This window comes from Schistosoma mansoni, assembly GCF_000237925.1.
Source record: "Schistosoma mansoni, WGS project CABG00000000 data, supercontig 0125, strain Puerto Rico, whole genome shotgun sequence".
NCBI lineage: Eukaryota > Metazoa > Platyhelminthes > Trematoda > Strigeidida > Schistosomatidae > Schistosoma > Schistosoma mansoni.
The window spans coordinates 577,479-600,493 of record NW_017386034.1 but is presented as its reverse complement, the minus strand read 5'-3'; positions in this window follow the sequence as shown (position 1 = coordinate 600,493).

Here is a 23,015-nt window from a genome sequence, read left to right as displayed (position 1 = left end):
CTAGTCATGCTATCCAAAGACTTTAAAGGCTTAATATTATTATACCGATATATGAAAATAGTAGTTTAAGTTGATAATAGTAAAAATAAATAAAATATAGAAATAATAGTAGATTTGGACTGATTATGTTTTAACTATAGTGTCTATATGTAATCTATACTTTATATTTGTGATCGTGTAGACAACCACAACAACGATTAATCCTAGTAACCTAATAGTGAAAAATATTGATATAATGAAATGGTTTAACAACTGTTTATAAAAATATATCAAATGATTAACAGTAGTTGACCTGGTTGATCATTGGCCTTGTTAGAAACAATTACTAGAAGAAATTAAAATGGTCATTTTTTATATATTACTATGATATAGACAAATGTATGTAGAGGGGAACCACTTCTTTTACATTGTTATTTTAAATACTCCCCATGAAATATTTTCTTGACCCGTTAAAAATAGTTGATGATGTACAAAAATGAAACAAATTTCTCTGTGATAACCAACTGACATTCTACAAAACTTATTGAAATACTTGTCTTATCATTTCAGAAGCCTTAGACTTAAGCTTCGTGCTAGGTGTTTAAAGTAGGGTTCTTTCGCACGTCGCTTTTTATCATACTTACTGGTGTTGTTGTTGTTTTTGATGTTCGTGCATCAACTGATTTCCTCTTAGAGTGAGATGTATTTGTTGGCTGTTCTGTGGTGCGAAAATTCAATGGATGAACATAAATGACTGTTTCAAAAGATTGTTGTGATTGATTACTTATGTAAAAAATTACCAACAAAATTCTATGATGAGAAACATGAGGAGTTTGTTGATAGATCTTTTAGTATTCCATTGATCTGAAAATCATAGGTTAGTTAGAAGTTGAAACCAACGCACAGTATTGAAAATGGTCCGTGATTATCATAAATCGAAAACTGAGCAATATGAAATAATGCATTCCGGTTTGTTGACTTCATAACGTTGAGTTTACAAATATATGTATATAAATGGCCTGGTTTGAACATCATGTAATGCCAAGGACATTTAGTGATGAAAAATCGCAAATTAAGCGAAATATTTCTATGTTCATTGTTTTTCAGAATGACTTGTGCTTACGTCAGAAAGTTTCTTAAGAGTTACTGACAGTTTAATCAGACAGTTTCTTAAAAGTATTCCTACATGAGACATTTGTTTATTTATATTAACTGTAATTAAAATTTATTGATAAATTGCATAGAATAACTAGAGTTTCTGAGTATATTAATAAATGGAAACGAACAATTAACAAAACTTGGTTGAATATGAACATTTCTGTTGCAGAACCCAAGAGATTTTTTCTATCACGCATGTAAGGAAATTTATAAAGTACTTAAAAAATCGGGAATAAAGGGAGGTCATTTGTAACCGGAAGTGAACTAGGAAGTGATCAAATGTATAAAATATCAATCACTGTTCTTTTTTGACCAATGAATTTTAAACACGTCACGATAAGCATGGCTCAAAATCGATCCCAATGACATAGGTGTATACACTCTTTATCTTCCCTTAAACCTTGAGATTAAAATTGCTTCATAACTTTCTTCCTTCCTATACAATATTCTTATATACAACCTATCTTTTATATACTACCACCACAAAATTAACTACTATGAATCTGGTGTTCAACTTATTGTGCTAACGAGGTATGGCAACTTGGACCGATGCACATATGTGCCTGGTCCTACGTTGTGGCTGACTGACTAACTGAGGATTAGCAATAGAAACGAATGACTGTGATTCAAGTTCGAAATGCAAACAGTTGGGTGTTAACTCGGGGTTATGGAGATTCGGTGTCCACCTCAGTATCTGAAAATCCTAAGTTTGACAACTTGAGATTTCAGTAGGAACGATAAAAACGTCCCATAACAATACGAGCTAGCTGACCAACACTTGTAGCTTTCCAATAGTTTTCGGGCAAAGTCAGCTCAGAATACAAACTGTAGAGCTGGCGAAATGTCCTTTAGTCCTAGCCAAATCATCTGGCAGTTAGGTCGTCGATCCCTGTCAAGGTCAAGGACAACCAACGCGGATCAGTTAGTCGTATGCTGTGGACTGGCACATGCGGTGGTAGTCTCGCTATCTTCTTTGTACTCATTCTTACTAATATATTTCCATGATACTGTCCATTGTGTTACATGGTCTTCAAAGCAGCTATAGTACTTTGATACGTCGAAGGGGGCATCTACGTTAGATGTTGACCGCGAGGTATGACTTCGAAGTTATCTTTTTCGTTACACCGTTCCCGTCTAACTCGGGTAGGCCTCCAATCATTCGACATAGATCACCTAGTTAGTGATCTACACAACTATAAACTGAAAAATCCCAGAAACCTCTGGTCGCGAATAGATACTATTGAGACACTTCGTACTAGAACGAAACAGCTCTCTAGCACATTCCTATTTTCGATGGTTGTGTAGCTAAGATCATTTTGTGATGTCAAATATGAAATTCAAAACTCCCCATAAACTCCCTATCATAATTAATTTAACTTAATTTATTCCAGTCGAGCTGTTGAATGTGTGATCACTTCCATTTTTACACAGATCACCTATTTTTATTGTTCATAACTTTTTTTCTCATCTCATGGTTGATTAGATAAATTATTTATTTTTCGTGATTGTTATTTTTCACATTTGATTTATTTCATGTAACAACTAATATCATTTTAATATTATAATGAATAAATTATTTTATACAATAACTAAACAATCCACCCCCCTTTCTTAATTCTTACTTTGTAGATAAATAATTTCATGATTACATCATCATCATCATCATCATCAATGTCATCAATATCATTCCCATATATATATGTTGTTATTCATTAATTTTGTTATGTAATTTGTTATAATCGTTTTTTTTTCGTGACCAAGTTTTTTTTCATTTAAAAAACAAACTATGATCAACAAATTAAAGAAGTATCAAACAGGAAATGAATAAGAATTAATCGATTTCAGGGTAATCCTTATGACACTAGTCATTGTAAATTAGACATATAATCCAAACGGTTGAAGTACTTGTTAAGAGAAACTCAATAATTTGACCTATACAAAGAAAAAAAAATTCTAGATTGTTGAGGTTGTTTATCAAAACTGTAGCGGCAGTAAAATGTCACTAAGCCCTGGTCAAATCATCCGGGAGTTGGGTCACTGAATATCGAACAGATCATTGATCCTTGTTAAAGTCAAGGACAAAAAAACGCTCATCAGTTAATCATACTCTATGAACTGGCTCATTAAAATCTCAGTACTCATTCTTACTAAGATATTTACGTAGTTACTCTCTTTGTGTTATACAGTCTTCAAAGCAGACATAGTACTTTATTACGTTGAATGGGTTAATCCACGTTAGATGCTGACCTCGAGGTGTGACTTCGAAGTTAGCTTGTTTGTTACACCGTTCCCGTCTAACTCGAGTAGGCTTCCAATCATTCGACAAAGATCATCAACGTTGATGGTCTACAAAACAATTACTTTATATTTAGTTAACATACCACACAGCAGATTCCAAATAAAAGTTATGCGGTTTAACTACATACTATAAGATTCTTCTATCTTAAAAATAACTTTCACAAATCCTGCATTAATGTATATTTAGAAGATTTCTTTAGTACAATAAACTTAATAAGGAATCATGACTGCCAATAATCCCTGTTAGCAACAATAAGGATATGTAATTTAATAAGCCATTTCTGGGATTCCTGTTATACAGTCAACTCTAACAAGTATGAAGATACTAGCTGACGTATTTATCTGTGAGAAGCAGGTTAGTGATCCTTGAATTGGATTTAGATTACTAACATTTGTGCAACCCGTTCAATGCTTTCAAAACTGTGTTAAAATGACATTACTACTATAAAACCCATTTAGTTTCAATCAAAAAAGTCAAAGTGTAATTTGAGTAAAGTCGAAAGAGTGAGATTGAACATTAAAAGTAATATAATTTAAACAGATACTTCGATAGTTCACGTAAAAGCTAAATGGAGCGTAGATTTGGTTAATTTATTCATCTATTGATAAGTTAGTAAGGAATTAACAGAGAAATCATAAATTTCACTTGGAAAATCAAGTAGTTAGAAGTAGAATTAATAATTACATAAAATCTCTGTGTGTTGTTTAACTGGATTATAAACTTATCGCCCCATGTAGTTCATTTAGCCAGTTTAAAACCCCCCACTGAATAGAATGATGCCACAGTTAAAATATTAGATGAATGTTTTGGCAGGCAATAAATAAATTTGCAAACACAATATAAGAGGAAAACAATTTCATACACATTTCGCCCATTGACTAATATCAACTGAGGAGCCTCTGGAAATCGGGGATGACCAAATATTTTTCTCTTCCTAGTTTAAAACTCGATGAAAGTTTGCACTCGTGTCACCATATGAGTTGTACCAAGGTTAGTCGAGTTTCACAATCCAATTTTCTATAATATTTTACTTCAGTAAATTTTTTAATAGATTCAGTAGATTTTTTGATAATCACTAAGGTTATATCATTTCCATGGCTCTCCAAATGAAATTAATGGGTACGTTGTTTCACAAATGAGAATAAAATCATATCCAAACATTTTTTGTAAAGAGTAGTCAAATGCCACTGTTATTTCGTATAACATTTCACAAGTTCAAATGAAATTACGTTTACATAACTAGGCTCATACATTTTATTGATTTCATGTTTAATACTTTTCTAAATTAACAAATAAAATATACATATTTATTTGTATGAGTTATTTGAATCTTCCCATTGAATTTTAGGACTGCAATTGATTAGTTTCTTTTGGTATATATGCATCCTGTGAAGATTACCTTAATATTGCTTTCAATTATAAGCATTATAAACAGAGTTGGATAGTAGCTAGCAGTGAAATAAAGGACGTGCGTTTCGTTTTATTCGAGACTAGTTAGCTGGATATACCTCCATTCCGGAGTTGGTGTTCCCTATGTGACTAGAACCCACTACCGTTCGCCGCAAACGCCACTGTTTTATCCAATTAGCTTCTGACAATTCAATAACTAGACTGTTCTTATTATAACACTATGCTCACAAACAATAATAAAACGAACATTATATTAATTTGACAAATATGAAATGCGATTATTTTCTCGTGCTTATCATCAGCATCATAGTCACTATCGCAGTAAACAATAAAAATGACGACAATAAAAAAATAAATAGATACTGAGGTAAAAAGTTTATTTTCTCGTGCAATCAAAAAATTGTTTCAGCTCTGTAAACATGTCATTTAGGTCTTTTATTTATTTTATTATAACTATGACAGGTTACTTGAAAAGTATGTACACTTCATACTGTGAATTTGTTACGACAGGAATTCAACAAGAGTCATGTATATAGAATACACGAACTGTTGATTTTGATGTATTTGTATGTTTTTTTTGTGTGTGTATGATTGTGGTTGAGTGATTATTCCTTTATTTTAATCTTATCACCTCTTCTATTATTAAAATAAAACCGGTTACAAAAAAATAGACAATTTCAGGTCAACAGTAATAATTATAATTATTCCTATGATCATGATACTTACTGATAGAACAAAACAGAAGAGTTCAGTTGTTTTTTTTTGGCCGTATTTTAATACCACAAAAATGATCTTAGATACAAAAAAGAATTGAATATTCTCCACCCCCCTTTATATACACATACACGCACGTATAAATAAACTAAAAAGTATTTTAAAAATATACTCAAAAAATAGGAATGAGCTGAATAAAAATGTAGCTTAGAGACACAATTATCTATGTGCAATTAGTTTCCATGATTCAAACAATAATAAATATTATTTATTTAAATGAGTAAATGAAATTTGTCCATCTATATCAATATGTATAGGCTATTTTCTGTCTCTGTTAATAACAATTCAATTTACGACTAAAAATATGATGAATGGTATTGTTTCTTAATAATTGTACATATTATTTACTGAATAGAACTACATGGAGTCTTTATTTGCATTTTCATCCATTGTCATTATTGGTATGGCTGTAAAAAATTGTTGTGTTAAGAATGCTTTATACATTCTTTACTTAAAACTATAAGTAGTTTAAATAAGAATGACAAGTGAATTTGATGATCACTGTGTTGTTCTTAAAATTGTAGTTACTGATCAGTTAAAATTGAAAGTACAAGATGACTGGTGGAAACAAACTTTACACTAATTCTGCTACCGTTTATCGGGGTTAGATTATTGATGTTTCAGCCCATTACTGAGTCACGTTAATAAATTATTTTAACGGCTGTTTGGTTTGGTTGTTTAATATTGACTAACTTACGTGTTTTTGCCAGTGACTGACTTCAAGAAGGATTTCCTAAAGTGTAGAGTGAAACAGTGACTCATCGGTTGAATATTGCACTGAAGTTTAAAAATGTAAACACAGAATCCCGACTAACCTATTGATATTATGCTGGCTGGGAAACATGAAAGCCCTATTTCAATTCTCTGCAAGGTTATAGATGCATACTGCTGAGTAGTCCTAAACTAAAAAAGTACAGTTGATCATTAATCGCTAATTTCTCAATGAACCTCATTTCCGAAAATATGGAATTGCCACAACAACCAACTTACAGTAGTATTTTATCATTAAGATTTTATCTAACTAAATCTGTTTCGGATCAAAGAAATCGGAAATATAAAGTAGTTATAGGTTAAAATCATGTTTCCCATCAAAAGGAATTTTCTTAATTGAAAAAGTTTTATTAGTAGTTGAAGTACGATGCTAACGAGTATCTTTGGAGACTATTGATCATAGTTATTAAACTATAGTACAAGAACCTTCTACATCATTTAGAGGGATGCTTTTTTATTTGATCATATAAAATATAAGTAAAGAAGATAGTTGTGATAAGTGAGTTTATTACAACTGGATTGGAAATTGTTTAATTGATTTAAACATAATGTAAAATTAATGGATTTCTTAAAATATATAAACAAATACAAAGGATTTTAAAGAAAATCTATATTCTTTTATGTATTTGGTGAAATAGTATTCTATTAAGTTTGATTGAAGATTATTGATTTATATGGTAAAAGCTGGTGAGTAACCAATCTATGGTGTGTACCTTAACTATATTAAACAATAATCGATACGAAATTGTTTATTTTTCCATATTTTGTATTGCAGCAAATTCATGTATTCCAGTTTTCCTATTTCTACTCTATATAGAATCTTAATCGTTTAGTTGTGAAACTGATAAATATCATTATGAACTAATGTAACCTTCCAGTGAGAGTCATGCACACCGTGTTAAATTTCATGTGTAAATTCTGTAAAACACACAATTATTTACATAAAACATTAATTTACAAGGCTTTTCACTCAACTTTCATGAATTACTAACCAGCATAAAATAAGGTCTGTCAGTTTCAGTCACAAAAGGTAAATTTCTTTGTACCAAGGTGTGTAGGCTTGTTACCAGATAGTCGATCTTTTTCGTCAAGAAGCCCAAGTATATATTGTCACCTAGTGTCCAACCCTAGTTGAGTGGTTCTATCGAGAAATGAAATAGATTATTCAATATTTCTGTGGTAACAATGAGGATTATAACTTTCAAAGGAACAGGAGTTACCATTGAAATGAAGGTATATTTAATCAATAAAGATTAAGAAGCGTAACACAATCGTCCATAGCTTATTAATTTTTACCAGTACCTTCTAGCATTATGTTAGTCAAGAGATTTGAGACTTTTGAAGTCATCCTAACGCAGTTATGCATTCTTTCAAATTATATTTAAGAATCTATGGCTATGTGATCTTCAAATATATTATTAAACATAAAGACAAATTCCATGGTATGTGATTGTGCTCTTTTGACCAGATTTATACTAGGGTTTCAGTTTCGAAAATTTCACAATTATTTCAATCAATGATGGATATTATCGTTAGATTCACCTAATACTTATCATATTTTCAATAAAGACAAGCCCACAACTATCATCAATATTCTGATATTACATTTTGTATCATTACCCTCTAGTTTTATCTTCATACAATTTTGTGAATTTCATACTGTAGACGCTTAATTACTCGATACATGTTAAAACAAAAAATATAGATCTAATAAACAGAGGCCATATAAACATAATGATAGATAATCAATAAAAATCTTAATATTATTATTGAAAGTACTAATAATAAAAGATTGGAGTGATACCATTCCTTGAAGTCAAGATGATTGTTCGTCATTATTAAGTTATGAAATTCAGCGACGTAATTCAAGGAGATCTTTCCTTGGACCAGATTGTCTGGCCATACGTTGGATTTAATTCAAATTCATTCGCTGAGAATTTACAAATATATTATTCCTATTTAATGTCTTACATCAACCCGGCGCCCAAATACTGTGAAACTATTCGCTCTAATTTAGACGAAAGTTCTTATATTTTATTAATTAAAACATGTGTACAATTATAAATTATGTCTAGACTACATAGTCATATATTTCGCATATTCGTTATTTCAATTATTCAATTAAAAATTGAATGTCATTTATCTTACGCCTGTTACTCCCAATGAAGCATAGGCCGTTAACAAATATACATACACTAATATAAGAATATTTTTATATAATTTTTTAATTAGAGTACATATGCTTATATTCATTTCATCTTAAAGGACACATATTCAATGAACCACCTACTGTGATAGAATGTGATCATTATACTGTCTCATTAGTGTCTGTAAAATTTCAAAACAAAAAAATTCATTAAAATGAACAGTAATTAAGTCATGGATACTTGTTTAGTTATTATTGATGAATATTTGATAAACAAATGTTTCATATAAATTATGATGTAATTAGATCATTATTAGGAGGGTAACACATATGGTAACAATGATTATTCAAAATTTAATCTATAATATCAACAATGGGATATTTTAAACTCTTTCTAATTATGATATGAACATCATACCTATTCAATACGTTAGTGATTATATGAACTTAATAGTTCAGTGTTTGAGACTTTTGGTGTTTGGAGCAAACAGTAATATGGTGGGTCTATAATTTATTGACGACAATTTAGCAACACTAAAATGACCTTGAAATGTCCACCTACTTACTAGGGTTAAATGAAGGTGGTATATTAGTGGGAGGAATTAGAATTAGGATTTACAGTTAAACGTCAGGGTTAGGAATTAAATTTACTGTCTTCATCAAGTATTGATATCAGCTATAATGCCGAAATATTCTTTAGCCTCATGAGTGAATGAATTGCGCACCAAAATCTAAGATCTACTACCTTAGATCTGATTGGTTCGTCCATAAATTATAGTCTCGCCAGTAATGGGTTTGAGTCCAGTTGTGAACATCAGCACTTAGATGCAGTTACATATATTTGACCAGTCTTAAATAGAGAGGAATCCGCACTCTGGATTCTAGTGATAGTGGGAATCTATTTATCGTCAGAAAAAGAAATATTAAATACAAAGGAGTACTGATTAACTATATTCTTCTAGCTTGGGATTTTTCAGTGGTGTATGAATCAAAAGCTCACGGGAGATCAAGCCTCATATATTCATGTCTTACCTTCTCAATAAAAAAAGAATTTTAAATTTGTTTATCTGGTGACTATTTTTGAACAAGAATTCCTATGGATGAAGTTATTTGAATAAAATTGCATTTAACGTACGATAAGCTAGCAAAAAAAATTATATTCAAAAACCTACTCTTGAGAGGACCGAACACATGGGTCTGACAGTAAAACGTTCTAACTACAATATTTTAGCCACATCTCTCGATGATTTTACATATTTTTCCTCCTGAAGAAAGGATTCATTTAATCACATCCTTATTCTTCTCTTTCCCATATACATGACTAAATGAAGAGAAGAAAATGGAACAGAACCGAAAACTGTATACGAAATTATGCTGAAGGGTTTTAATCTTCTACAGCTGCCTCGGTTTGCAAATAATTACATGGAACTCTGATATGACTATTGGAATAATTTTTTAATGACTGTTACAGTACATAAACACTTTTCATTGTTTGCTTTTCCTAAACGATGATATCTCAGCTTTTGGCATTTAAAGGATTGAACAAACAAAACTACGACAATGGTATTATTTGCTTAATCTGTTTAGACAGTCACGATCCTTTTGATCAGACTTATATATTACATAGGTATAAACATATTGAAAGATTGAATTTTGTCAAGATTTCTGAAGTATTTTTTGAATAAAAATTTTAGATCTGGCATATTGCTAAATTGAAGAACTGAAGTATTCTATGGAGGTAAATTGGAGGTTAAGATACTTACCATTTGATATAATTAGCGCTGATAATCATCAAAACGTCGCATGACTTATCGTACACTTTGAAATATTTTGAAACTTTGGATTAACAGTTCTTGACCTTTACGCTCCCTGATTTATTCTTACTGGCTATGATCACAGTATTTTTATCCTAAGAACGTATGTCACAGGTTATTATCAACAAAATAACAAACAAAATTTGGGGATCATGAAACATCTTATTTTATTTATCACTTCTGTCTACTAGTGATTACTATCTTAACGTGAGATCAGTGCATAATTTTAAGTGATGTCGAGAAAAAAATATAAAGGAAGTAACATACTACTAATAAGTACTAAGTCTCGACTTCATAGACAAAATTTTCGTGATTAATATTAGTTATAGCTCACCTTAATATTAATGTTAATTAGACCACACAGAATGATATGTTTACTATAACTATGTAAAAAGCCTGGATACCGACAGAAGTTCATTAATTATGTGGCAAAAATTGGCAAGTGGAAACAAAGATGAACTATAGTAATATGTAATGATTATGGTAAAGTCCTTTACTATCTCACTTCGGTCCTTAAATCAGTATAAATCATGTTTTTATTTCAATTGAATACACTTTTATGGATGAGATACATTTACTATGAGAAACAAATAAAACAAATGTTTTAGGAACCTTGTTACTATCATATAGATACCATTAGTAATGAGTCTTATTTTAAATTCAAAGAAATCAGAGGAAGATAACATCAATTTGAAAATAAGTAATCGTAGCAGTGGTTGGAAGTAATCTCCAAGATGCCTTAGATCAAGCACTCAGTTTACATACAGGGTTTCCTACCGAATACTTTCAATCACCTAAAATCAAAACACATTGTAGACGATGTCCAGTTACTTAAACTTGTGGCCGCATTGTTGCTTCATCAACAATCAGAACTAGACAAACCTGACAGTGATTATTATTCAGTGATTATAATCAGTATGAATAAATAGTCTGTTGAAAAAATTACCATAATTTATGCACCAATTTGACAGCTGGTCTTGGATATAAACTCAATTGTACCTTTCAATGTAAGTCATCCTTAAACTTAGCACATTTTTTTCCCATTTTAAAAACATAAGTAAAATATTTCCAATAGATCGAATAAATTAGAAGGAACGTTAGCCATTTATTCATCTATCTAACCGGCTGAATGTAATATAATGTACGTGTTGTTGATATTTTTATTAATCAATACATCATACACTTTCCAATGATACCCATACTAAAATTATAAGAAAACAAAAACAAGTTTTTCTTGACTTAAGTGTAGTTCACTTATTTGTTTATTTTATTGAATATAACACTTGGTTTTCATTGAACAAGTAAAATGTTGATAATCTAAACTGTATACCTTCTTGTTCTGAAAATAAAATTTTGTTTTTGGGTGATCTATTCAACAGATAGGTGGATCTGATAAAATCATACTTGTTTTGATTATTTAAAAAAAAGAACTAAATAAATCTTATTATTATAAGATTGAATGACAAGAAAAAATCCTACTCTTTGTAAGAATTTTACTTTTTCTTGAAAAACGAAATGTCAAAATTCATTATTTTAATTAACTAAATGTTTAAAGTTTTCATTTTAAAAGGAGATTGTTCATTACATTCTTAGAGGGGGGTTTTGTGGAGATTTTAATGATTTTATATAATTGAAATCATGAGTCAATTGAAGCTAGACCACCATAGAAAACCTAGAAGCACTGGACGACCATTTCGTCCTGTTGTGGGACTCCTCAGCAGTGCGCATCCACGGTCTTGCCTCACGAGATTCGAACCTAGGATCTATCAGTCTCATCCCTTCTGATATAAAATAACTATGAGGTATTTCCTGGAGTTCTAGTGAGAAGCAGTAACCAGTGGAGTTCAACCAGGTCTGTTGGAAGATATCAACTCACTGAAGAAATTGGTGAGTGGTTACTCAATTTCGTGGATTGGGTTGAAGTTAGACATTAACATCGTTGGATGCCGGCTTTCTGAGTCCGTGTGGAGATTTTGTCAGACACTAACTCACTAAGGCTGATGGACTTTCCAAGATAAGTGGTGTGATAGATACACTCAGTTATTTCATTCCTTATCATTAGTTCAGGCGTTGACGCAGGCCAGTTATGAGGCAATCTTTAAAATTAATATGGAGAGAAATCCATCTCAAACATGCTTTTATTGTTTCTTAAGATGGTCAGAAGTCAGAATTTCGTCAGTGTTTTCACCAAACAGAACTATATCACTTGTGTATTTGAAATCAGCGAGGATATCCTGGTGGGAGATCGATTCCGGATAAGTCAAACGATAATTGTTAACTGTAAAAGCATGTCTAGGATCAAGTTTAATAAAAGTGGGGACAGCGGATAACACTGATCAACACTACATGAAGTTATCGATTCCGATGACAGTTTGCTGTTAGCTCTTACTCTATCGGTAGCGTTCGAGTAGATAGCCTGTAAAATATTACTTTACTTTTTTGGTACGTCTCTTGGCAACAGATACTGCCACAAAACTTGTCAATTTATGTGGTCAAACGCTGCCTTAAGGTCAAAAAATACAACTATGATTGGAAGGCTTGAACAAGTGTTTGATAAGGAAAATCATGATCTGTAAAGTAACGTTATTATCTGTTCAATTTTCACGGACTGAAATTCTCTCGACAAACCATGTGCACCACAATTACCTCTACTAATTAATTACTTATACAAATGATAAAAACTAAATGCATATGAAATGACAAAAATTTGATATTTTCTTTTTGATGTCAATAACCTGGATGTAGGAAGTACACACCTTGTGGAAAGGGGATGTTTTTTTACATCAAAAAACTGTACTAGCCGAAAGACCACCGCGAAGTAGTTCCTTATGACTAATATAACTTCTTCTGGAAAACCTAATAACTTGTCCGAACTACTAACGTTTCAAGTTGTGATTCGATTAATGTAATTTAATGGAAAAAAAATATCGTCGGTTCGTTCAAGTTATTCATACCCACTCGATTCCGTAAATTCCAGATTTGTTTATTTTTTTAGCGAAAATTGTGTTATGACAATAGCAGGTATGTATGACTCAATTTAACATAAACAAGGTATAATTTACAATTTGCGTGATTCACAGTACAACACCTTATCCCTTTTCATTTTCAATTTTCCCCTGACAACATAAATAATTCTCTAGTCAAACGTGAATTATTCGATATGCGGGATTAATTATCGACACGTTTATTTGAATGAATTTAGCTATTTATTTACATAAATATCTAACGGAACAAGCCCCTTCCCTTTCTTTCTTTTTTTAGATGTTTATCCAACCACATAGTTTCAGTTAAGCTTGTTCTATTCTATTGTTTACATCAAAAGATAATATTATCTTGATTTGTAGCTGACAAAACCTCCCAGGGCAAAACAAATTTCTAATTTACTAGAATGTTTATTAACCTATGACCTAAATATCATTTTCTTTGAAAATAAACATTATTACATATTGACTGTGATATATTGAAATAAATTACAGAATTTTAATTTTAATGAGGTTAAAATTTATAAGCATGTAATGAACTGTAAACAAAAATCATTCTGAGTATAAAGTTAGGGTTGACTTCAATTTCTTTTATTAACGCGGTTTTTTTGCTGTTGTTGTTGTTTTAACTTTATTTTACTGTATAATTAGACTAATTTTAATTATTTTGGTGAGATTTTTTTTAGCGGCGAAATTTGAAATTACTCGAAAATAGTATTTGTGATTTATAAAACTGGTTGACAAATGTTTGATTCAAAGAGATCTTGCTTTTTTTGTTCTTGTTTTGAAGTTGCGGATAATCATGGCAAGTGGACTAGAATTTCAAGATAAGATGGTTGTTGGAGGTGGTCAACAGAAAACCCTGGATCCGGGTTTCGTGCTACTTGGCACTCGTCGGCAAGGTGTACCTGTAATCTTGAGGGAACCACCATCCAACCACTATCTTATCTCAACATGGTGCACTCAGTGTCGAGCCATCTAGACTAGTGGCTACATTGCAACTTTATCGATAGCATTCGATCAGCACTAAGAAGCACTCGACACGCATGACACTGATCACCACCCAGTGATCAATCAATTGTGATTAGAACTTCAAGAATTCCACTTAAAACACAATGAACTATATCGTCAAGTAGTTCAAGTTAGTGATCAGTTGCATTACTCTGTCATTTGATCACGTTATGTAATAATGAAAACAAATTGATCAGTACTTATTTTGAATGCATTTAAAATGGCTGGTTAGTTTATATTAAGTGACTGGAGGGAACTAGTAGGGAGCCACAGATTTGGATTTTGTGCTAGCTGGCACTTATCAGTAAGGAATATCTGGAATCTTGGGTGAATCAGTGTTCCTTGGGAGATTTAAACCATCTTTACTCAGTGTGAAATGTTAAATCTAATCACCCAAAGTAGTGGTCACATTTTAACTTGACGGAGGGAAGTCAACCAGTATTATGGACTGAAGGATATGGCGTCAGGTAACAACTTCTAATGACTAAAAATTTGAAATTATTTGAAAAATTATTGGAGAAGCGATATGGATTTCGTTTTATAGGGCATTATAATTTTTAATCCAACAAAACAGGAATTAAATCGAATATCGGTTATCATTCACGCGACAAACTCAAGGACACTCTCAGTGGGCTATAAAAATAACCAGTTTACTCGATTTTTCGACATCGTTTTTAAATATTGGGATTGAATACCTTGTTATGATTTCAGGGACTTAATAATTTGGTGAAACTTCACTTCTCGTAAGTATCTCACTTTTAGTACCTTGGTCGATCTGATTAAAAAAGCTGATCCCACCAGCTAAACCGACCGATCACTGAACCAACTATTTGAAACTGACTCACTAGCTTTCTTCAGGTTCACTCAGTTTGCAATATCCTAATATTATCCTAATCTCATTGATCACAGTTTACCATTAGAGATTCGAGAATTCTATCTTCGAAACAGTACAATGCCAATCAAGTTCATATAACAAAGATACGTCTAACTGTTAAAAGAGTTTATGGGGATATTTTCGGTTTTGTGGACGACATTTAGTGTTCTATGTTCCAGATTACTAGTGGTAAGCCCTGACCAATGGATTTCAGCCATGTTGAGTGTGAGGCAAATACCCACTAAGTATGTTAGAAAATGATTGAATGACATTACATATTGACGAAAATTCAATATACAAACTATTGAATGCCTACCCAGTGATTAGAGATTAGGCATTTGCGCACGAGATCTAAAGTTCTTGGTATGGTCCATTGTAGTAGGGTCATGGAGACACACTACTAAGGAGTTTCATGCTAGGAAAAAACAGCTGTTCAGTGCTTCGCGGTTTTCAGTGTTTATTTAACTAATATCATTCCGTTATACTAACTATGGATAAATATAATTTTTGTTTCGCAAAACAATGTCATTTCGAAAATTAAATTGTTTCAGTAAACATTTCTACAACTGTCATTTAGTTCAATGGGAAATACTTCCAAATCATTTCGTTGCAACATACGATAAACTGTGGTAAAACATCTGGGAGGAATTATAATATCTGTATTTAACTTTATGGACAATTTAATCCTTCCTAAGTATCTTGAAAATTAAATGGAAGTCATAATGTGAGAGTAACGACCAGTTAAAATTAAAATTCGATTTGTATTAAAAGAATTGAGACTTAGTAACATTTATGCCATCATTATTTACTGAGATAATGTATTAAAATTTTGGTTCTTGACAATATAACATGATAGTAGTTTCATAAGTACTTTAGTTTCTCTTCTTATTGACTAAACTGAAGATAAATGTCATGTTTTTTTAAAATATTCCTTTTTCGTATAATCCACCAATTAGTCTACTTACTTACACTACTGTGAAACCTGATACCATTTCTCCTTTTGACTAACTTGTAGTGTGTGCTACTGATGTCGACAGATACAAGTAATATGTATCATCAATCAAAAGTGAAATACCTGGCAGCGGAAGGTTAATAAGATAAAAAAAAAAGAACGAGAACAGAGAATGATTGGTATGGAAACGAAAGAACACTGAAGTCTGAGAAGATTCACTTATATTTTGGAAATGAAATATTTACTGCATGGTTCTCCGATTTTATTAAGACGTTCAAATACATTCGATTGTTCCTACTTGTTTTCTCTTTCACTACCAACTCAATGAAAAATACTTCATAAGATTGATTCTCAAACATAGTCATCATCCCTAGATCTATATCGTTAATAAAATAAGAATCCTATTCCTTCAATTTCTTCTTTAGTTTATTTATCTACTCTTTTTTAAATCATTTCAATATGTTTAAACGAATTGACTATGATTTAAGGTTAAATGAAAAAAAAATTGAAATATTTTTTGTCCTTAATTTTATATTAATCACTTTTCTCACTTTTTCTAAACTATTTAATTAAATTGAAAGCCAATTTTTGTTTCCTTAACTTAAGGAAAAAAAAGAGGGAAATTAATTTTAGAAAAAAGAAAACATGTTTAGGGTAATTTGTAATGTGAACAGAATTTATTACCTTAAATATTATTACTGTAATCATTATTATTATTATTATTGTGTTTTATATTAGGCAAAAAAATGGTCGAAAGTGAAGTGGTTTTTTTTCTTTTACTCACGAGGTGATTTTCTCAACAACAACATTAAAATTTCCTACCGTTTTTATGTATTAGGTTAAATAGAATCATTTATGAAATTAAAAAAAAAGAAAAAGAAAGTTTAATTGATTGTTGATAAGTCGTTTTTTATATTTATAATAAATATGTATGTTAGTAGTATATGATCATACATATTTAATTAACCCGATTTAAGGACAATTCAAACAATAAACATAAATTGTCAATGTCCATAATTAGATTTCTTTTTTTTCTCAAAACTAATTAATTTTTTAAAAGCTTTAGAACATAAAGTCAAGTTATTAATGTATTTTTATTCAGGAATGGTTTTCAATAATAAATAAGAGAACAGCTATGAACAGTTGTATGTTCTATGTTTAACATTATTATTATTATTATCTTAGTTGAAAGCATGAGTCAATTGGAGCTAGACAACCATGGAAAACCCGGAAGCACTGGACGGCCATTTCGTCCTACTGCGGGACTCCTTAGCAGCGCGAATCCACGACATCGCCCCGCGAGATTCGAACCCAGAACCTATCAGTCTCGCTCCAGAGCACTTAACCGATAGACCACAGAGCCGGCATCCGATGATGTTGACTAGTGGAGACTGGTAGGTCCTGGGTTCGAATCTCACCAGGCGAGGTCGTGGATGCGCACTGCTCAGGAGTCCCACAATAGGACGAAACGGCCTTAAAGCAGTGCTTCCAGGTTTTCCATGGTGGTCTAGCTTCAATTAACTCATGCTTTCAACTATGAAAATACTAAATCTTCACAAAAAACCCCTTCTGATTATTATTATTATTATACTGATAAAGCTTGAGGTTTATATTTCATTCTATTCAAATGGTCATTTTATTTGTTTCATTAAAATATATTTTAAAGAAACTTTTAAAGAAAATAATTAAAGAATTTTTTGATTGAGATCATGAACTGATTGACGTTAGACCACCATTGAAAACCTGGAAGCATAGGACGGTCATTTCGTCCTGGTACAGGACTCCTTAGCAGTGTGTGTTTATGATCCCACACGCGGGACTCTAACCCATGACCTTCGGTCTTGCGTGCGAACACCAAATATCTAGACTACTAAGCCGGCATTCGACGGTGTCAATGTCTAACTTCAGTCGATCCATGATCTTGAGCATTCAATGGTCGTCTAGCTTATATCAGTTCATAAATTCAATTATTAAAATGATTAATTCCAAAACTCAAGGGTAAGTATTTGAAGCTTTAGATGTATTTCAGAAAGGAAAATTACTTATACTATTTCATATGCAGAATTTTCCTTATTTTCAGTTCATCAACTTAAGTAATTTCATAATTAAGAGAAAATGAAATCTTGAGAAAACTGTATTTTATCGACAAACAAAATCCGTTCGCACTGTTCAGTTATAGTAGACATGAGATCTCAACCATAACACTGAATAGATCCAAGTGACCGATTTCGCCACAAAATGTAGTTTTGTTTCTATTGGAAGAGCTAGAACATCTTTTACATGATTCGAAATGGTATGAATTTTAATTTCAGATATATGGATTTTAAGTACTTTGAAAAAATACCAAAACATTGAGCTAACTTAAATCTCATTAGGTCACGTGTTCATAAGAACTGATTTCACATTTCGAATACCAGACAATATTTAGTGCATTATTTAATTACTAAAATGCGTAGTTGTAGTGAATAAATTTGACACACCAAAAACCGAATGAATAGATATATGAGGACAAGGAAAGTTCACAGATATTTTTCATTTTCTACCATACTCATACTGATATTTACAAGATTCACTTTTTTCACCTTATATTATCTGTTCGATCAATTAAACTGTTTCTATGGCTAAAAATATTAAGGTAAAAAAAGACCATTTCATAAACTTATGTTCATTTCTAATGTTTTTCAAAAAAGAAAATATAATGACAGGTAGTCAGATGGATAAAAATAAAACTTTCAAAGTAATTAGTTATTCTTTCGAAACGGTTACCAACAGTTATGTGTTCTTTTCGTGTTTGTTTTTGATTATTTTAAAAAACTGAAACAAACTAGGTGTATGCGTTTTTATCGGTGATTACCTTCAGGGCATAAATAACTTGTTACAGATGTCTTAGAAAATGAAAGCAGCATAGAAGAAATAAAATATGCAATTTATTTAAACAATAAAGAATCTCCATTAAATTCTAGGGTGATTTGTATTATAAATCAATATGTTTATCAATTATTTGAAACCAGAAAGTATACAACAAACGTTCCATTTCATTATGGTATTCATCATGGTTAAGTATTTCTGACCGACAAGATGTTGTATGAAACATACTAATTTAAAAACGAAAGTTAAAAGGATACTGGATGATAATCATATTTAAGATAGAGAGGTTTAAGAGGATTATTCAATCTGGATATAATCCACCATATACTTTTATAGTCCAGAAAAAGGTATTCACTGTTCTTTCAAAATCCATAGTTCTCTAGCTGACGTTTGTTTACGGCGAAAACAGACTCTATTTTTACTTCCACTTACTTTTCAGTTGCTTTCAAACTGAAGGATATTTGTTAATATAATCATTCACAAATAATCCACATTAATAAAGTTACTAAATTCTAATTTCTGAACCAATGGTTACCTTTTGACTGAACACTTTATTTCTAAGTAAAATATAAATAAATTTATCAAACAAAGAATAATAACTACACTTGTTACTCCATTGTGTTACCATTACCGAAGATATTTTCAAATTCATACACCGGATGCATAATTAATTAAAGTTATGATAAAACAGATGTTCGGCATAACTTTTCTCAGGTTATAATCAGTTAAAAGTAATGTTGACCACTCAAAAGGGATTATGAAATATTGAAGTGTATATCCTTTATTATATGTGACTAAAATTTTTGTCCCTTACCTGAACGAAAACAGATCCATAAAGTAAATGACAAAATAAAAACTGGTAATTATCACTTTCTTCTCCATAAGGTCATCAATATCTTCAGCTGTTATTTTTTTGTATTTTAAGAATCAATTAAATTTAATTATAGTTCATAAATTAAAGGCGTAAAAAGATTTAATTCAAATCCCAGTAATATAGTATTCTCCAGGATAAATATGGTCATCTTATAAATTAACTATTAAATTAAGGAAGAATATTCATAATGAAGCGCCCGGTAACCCTCAGTTGGTGATATTTTGACTTGACCTGGAATTATTATTTAAAGGATGTCGTCATGTGCGCTCACCACTAATACCAATAGTATGAAACATTAAAAATGTATTTATTTGAAATTGTTGAAGATACCTGTTAAGTTGCTCGATGTTTATTTGCAAAGAATGTTGAAAGTGTATCAGTTGTATGGATATTGTGAAAGTAAATTGCCCTGAAATCCAATGTGTCTAATCTTGAAAGTATTATACAGCTCTCAATAAAACAGTTTTCCTGGTTCAATCAGTCCTTTAAGCAACACAAAAATTCATATTTTATTTATTTAATTACGAAAGCAATATTAGTAGTGTAACACTAATTTAGAAACCTTCTCAGTACTTATGAAGTATCTACATAAAACAATGTGAATATCCCTATAAACTATAAATTAGTCTATAGCAAGAACTTTCCACTCACTGACTGTTAGTTCATTAAAAGCAATTTTTCATTTCTAGGAATAAACAGTATGATAACTGATGCTCTCTAGATAAAAAAATTATAAGAAGATGGTTAATTAAATCAACTGTTTGTAGTCAGTTAAATGGGATTCGGATAGTTCTGTCTGTTTTAATGTTCCAATTTTATGAAGTTAAAGAAGAGTAAGACTTTAGCATCCTTTTAATCACATTTTATGCTCACTATTTGGTTCATAAAAAAGATGAGAATAAGATAAAAGATTCTTAAAGTTTATGTCGTTCTCATTAATTTTTATTTTCAAAGCATGTGTTCCTTGTGTATAACTGGTAGTGAAATATAAGAATGATAATATTGAATCCTAATAATTACTGTGCATTGGCTATTAAATGTATATTGTACCTTTAAACATTATTTAAGAAATAAAAAATCATACTAAAATTAGGAATGTTATATCCCGTGGAGATTTATGAATGGTAACTTTGAGAACTATTTATGGACCAATGTGATATGTATATTTCCTATTGTATAGTTGCTAAGTAACTTAACTATTCATATCCATGTTCCTCTTATTATAAGCTTTATTTTGACCTATAGACTATTATTATACGATTTACTATTCTTCAGTTATGCCCTCTCTATCAATTACTATCTCCCTTATTCACAGCTACATTTGGCCAAATATTGTACAAATGTTATTTTCTATTTTTTGGTACGATGTGGTCAGTTTGTTTGATATAAAAACCTAGTGTGTTTGAGAATAATGATTCATGTTGCAGAGGCTGTTGTTGGTGTTCTGAACTTAACTGGTTGGGCTAGGCAGAAAGCAGGACTGACAAGTGCTGAAGACTGCTCATACGGCTTTCGTGTATCATTGATCTGATCGATAATTCACTCTTCTCTGATTGGCCGGGATCATCACGTCATATATTAAACAGGGCATGCACCCACTCGATATAACAAGTAACAAACGTATGAAATTTAAAGTTTTTTTAAAAAAATTGTTGTAAGTTCCTGTTAAACAAATAGACAACAAAGAAGTTTTAGTAATCAGAAAAATTTCAGTATCTTAAAAGCTCTCATTTAATGACTTTTTCTTAGCCTTTAATCGCTAAATACCATTATCTACCATATATTCGAACAAAGATAAGATTTCAGAAAAGATGTTATGTCGAATTCATCTTTCCCAATAGTCCCTTGAAAAAAAACAAATGTGTTTATTCAACAAGTCATGAGTACGATTGTAATTCAAGAAGCTGTTCATTACTTTGCTTAAAAATATCTATAAATTTATCAGATAAATTAGTTTATAGGTGCGGTAAAGATGTATGTTTAAATGTAAACAAAATATCCAAAGATAAAGACTGATCGGTCCTGGGTTCGAATCATGGACGCGCACTGCTGATGAACCCCACAATAGGACGAAACAGCCGTCCGGAACTTCCAGGTTCTCCATGGTGGCCTAGCTTCAATTGACTCATGATCTCAACTATTAAAATAAATAATATTCTCAAAGAATTAGTTAAACTACGTTTTTCTCATTAGCGGGATTTAGAAACGTCTTCTATTGCCTTCTTTGGAAAGTTAAATCTATGGTGCACATTAATAAACGTAAATTCTATTAAGTTAATTATCCTTTGCACTTGCTATAGTCAATTATTATAATGAGATCCAGGAAAAATAACAAAATTTGTATTTTTTTCCAGCGTATTCTATTCTCTTTTTGAACGATTTAAGAATACACTATATTATTTTACGTAAAACATATTAATCTTAACTAATCCCCACGATGGATTGATACAAGACTATTTAGTATTGCGGTGTGGTCTACTTATATCCACATAAGTAGTATATGGAGATGGTCAGACAAAGAATACATTTTGGCAGAAGACCGATAAGGAAAGAACAGGAATGAGGCGCAATCGGTACAAAAATGCATATACAATGAAATTAGAGATGACGGATTGATATCTACAGAAGGAACAGTGAAGATTGAGACAATTGATTGTTATTTTGCAAATTAACTGTTTCCTGTATGGTTGTCGGAATTTAGTGAGATAGTCTGTAATTTGTGCTTAAAATCATTCGATTGTCCCCCACTCGTGTTTTTTGTTCACTACAGTATCACACTAAAATGGTTCATAATTTTTTGTGGAGTTATGTGAAATGCAGTGTTAAGGTTCCTTTAAGTCAACTTTCATAAAAAAACCCTTTTTACATAGCGAACCAGGTGAATTATAAAGACATGAAATATGATAAACATGTGGAAATGTTAAGAATCTAATACTGATAATTCCTTATTTGTACTTAAAGAAGCATGCTATATACAAAGTCAAATTTTTATTCTCACCATTAACCGTTAAAATAATAGACAAGCCCAATTATTTAAAAACTGTTAACCGTAACAAATGAATATAACTATTAAGTTCCATTTATATGTTGTTCGATAAATAACA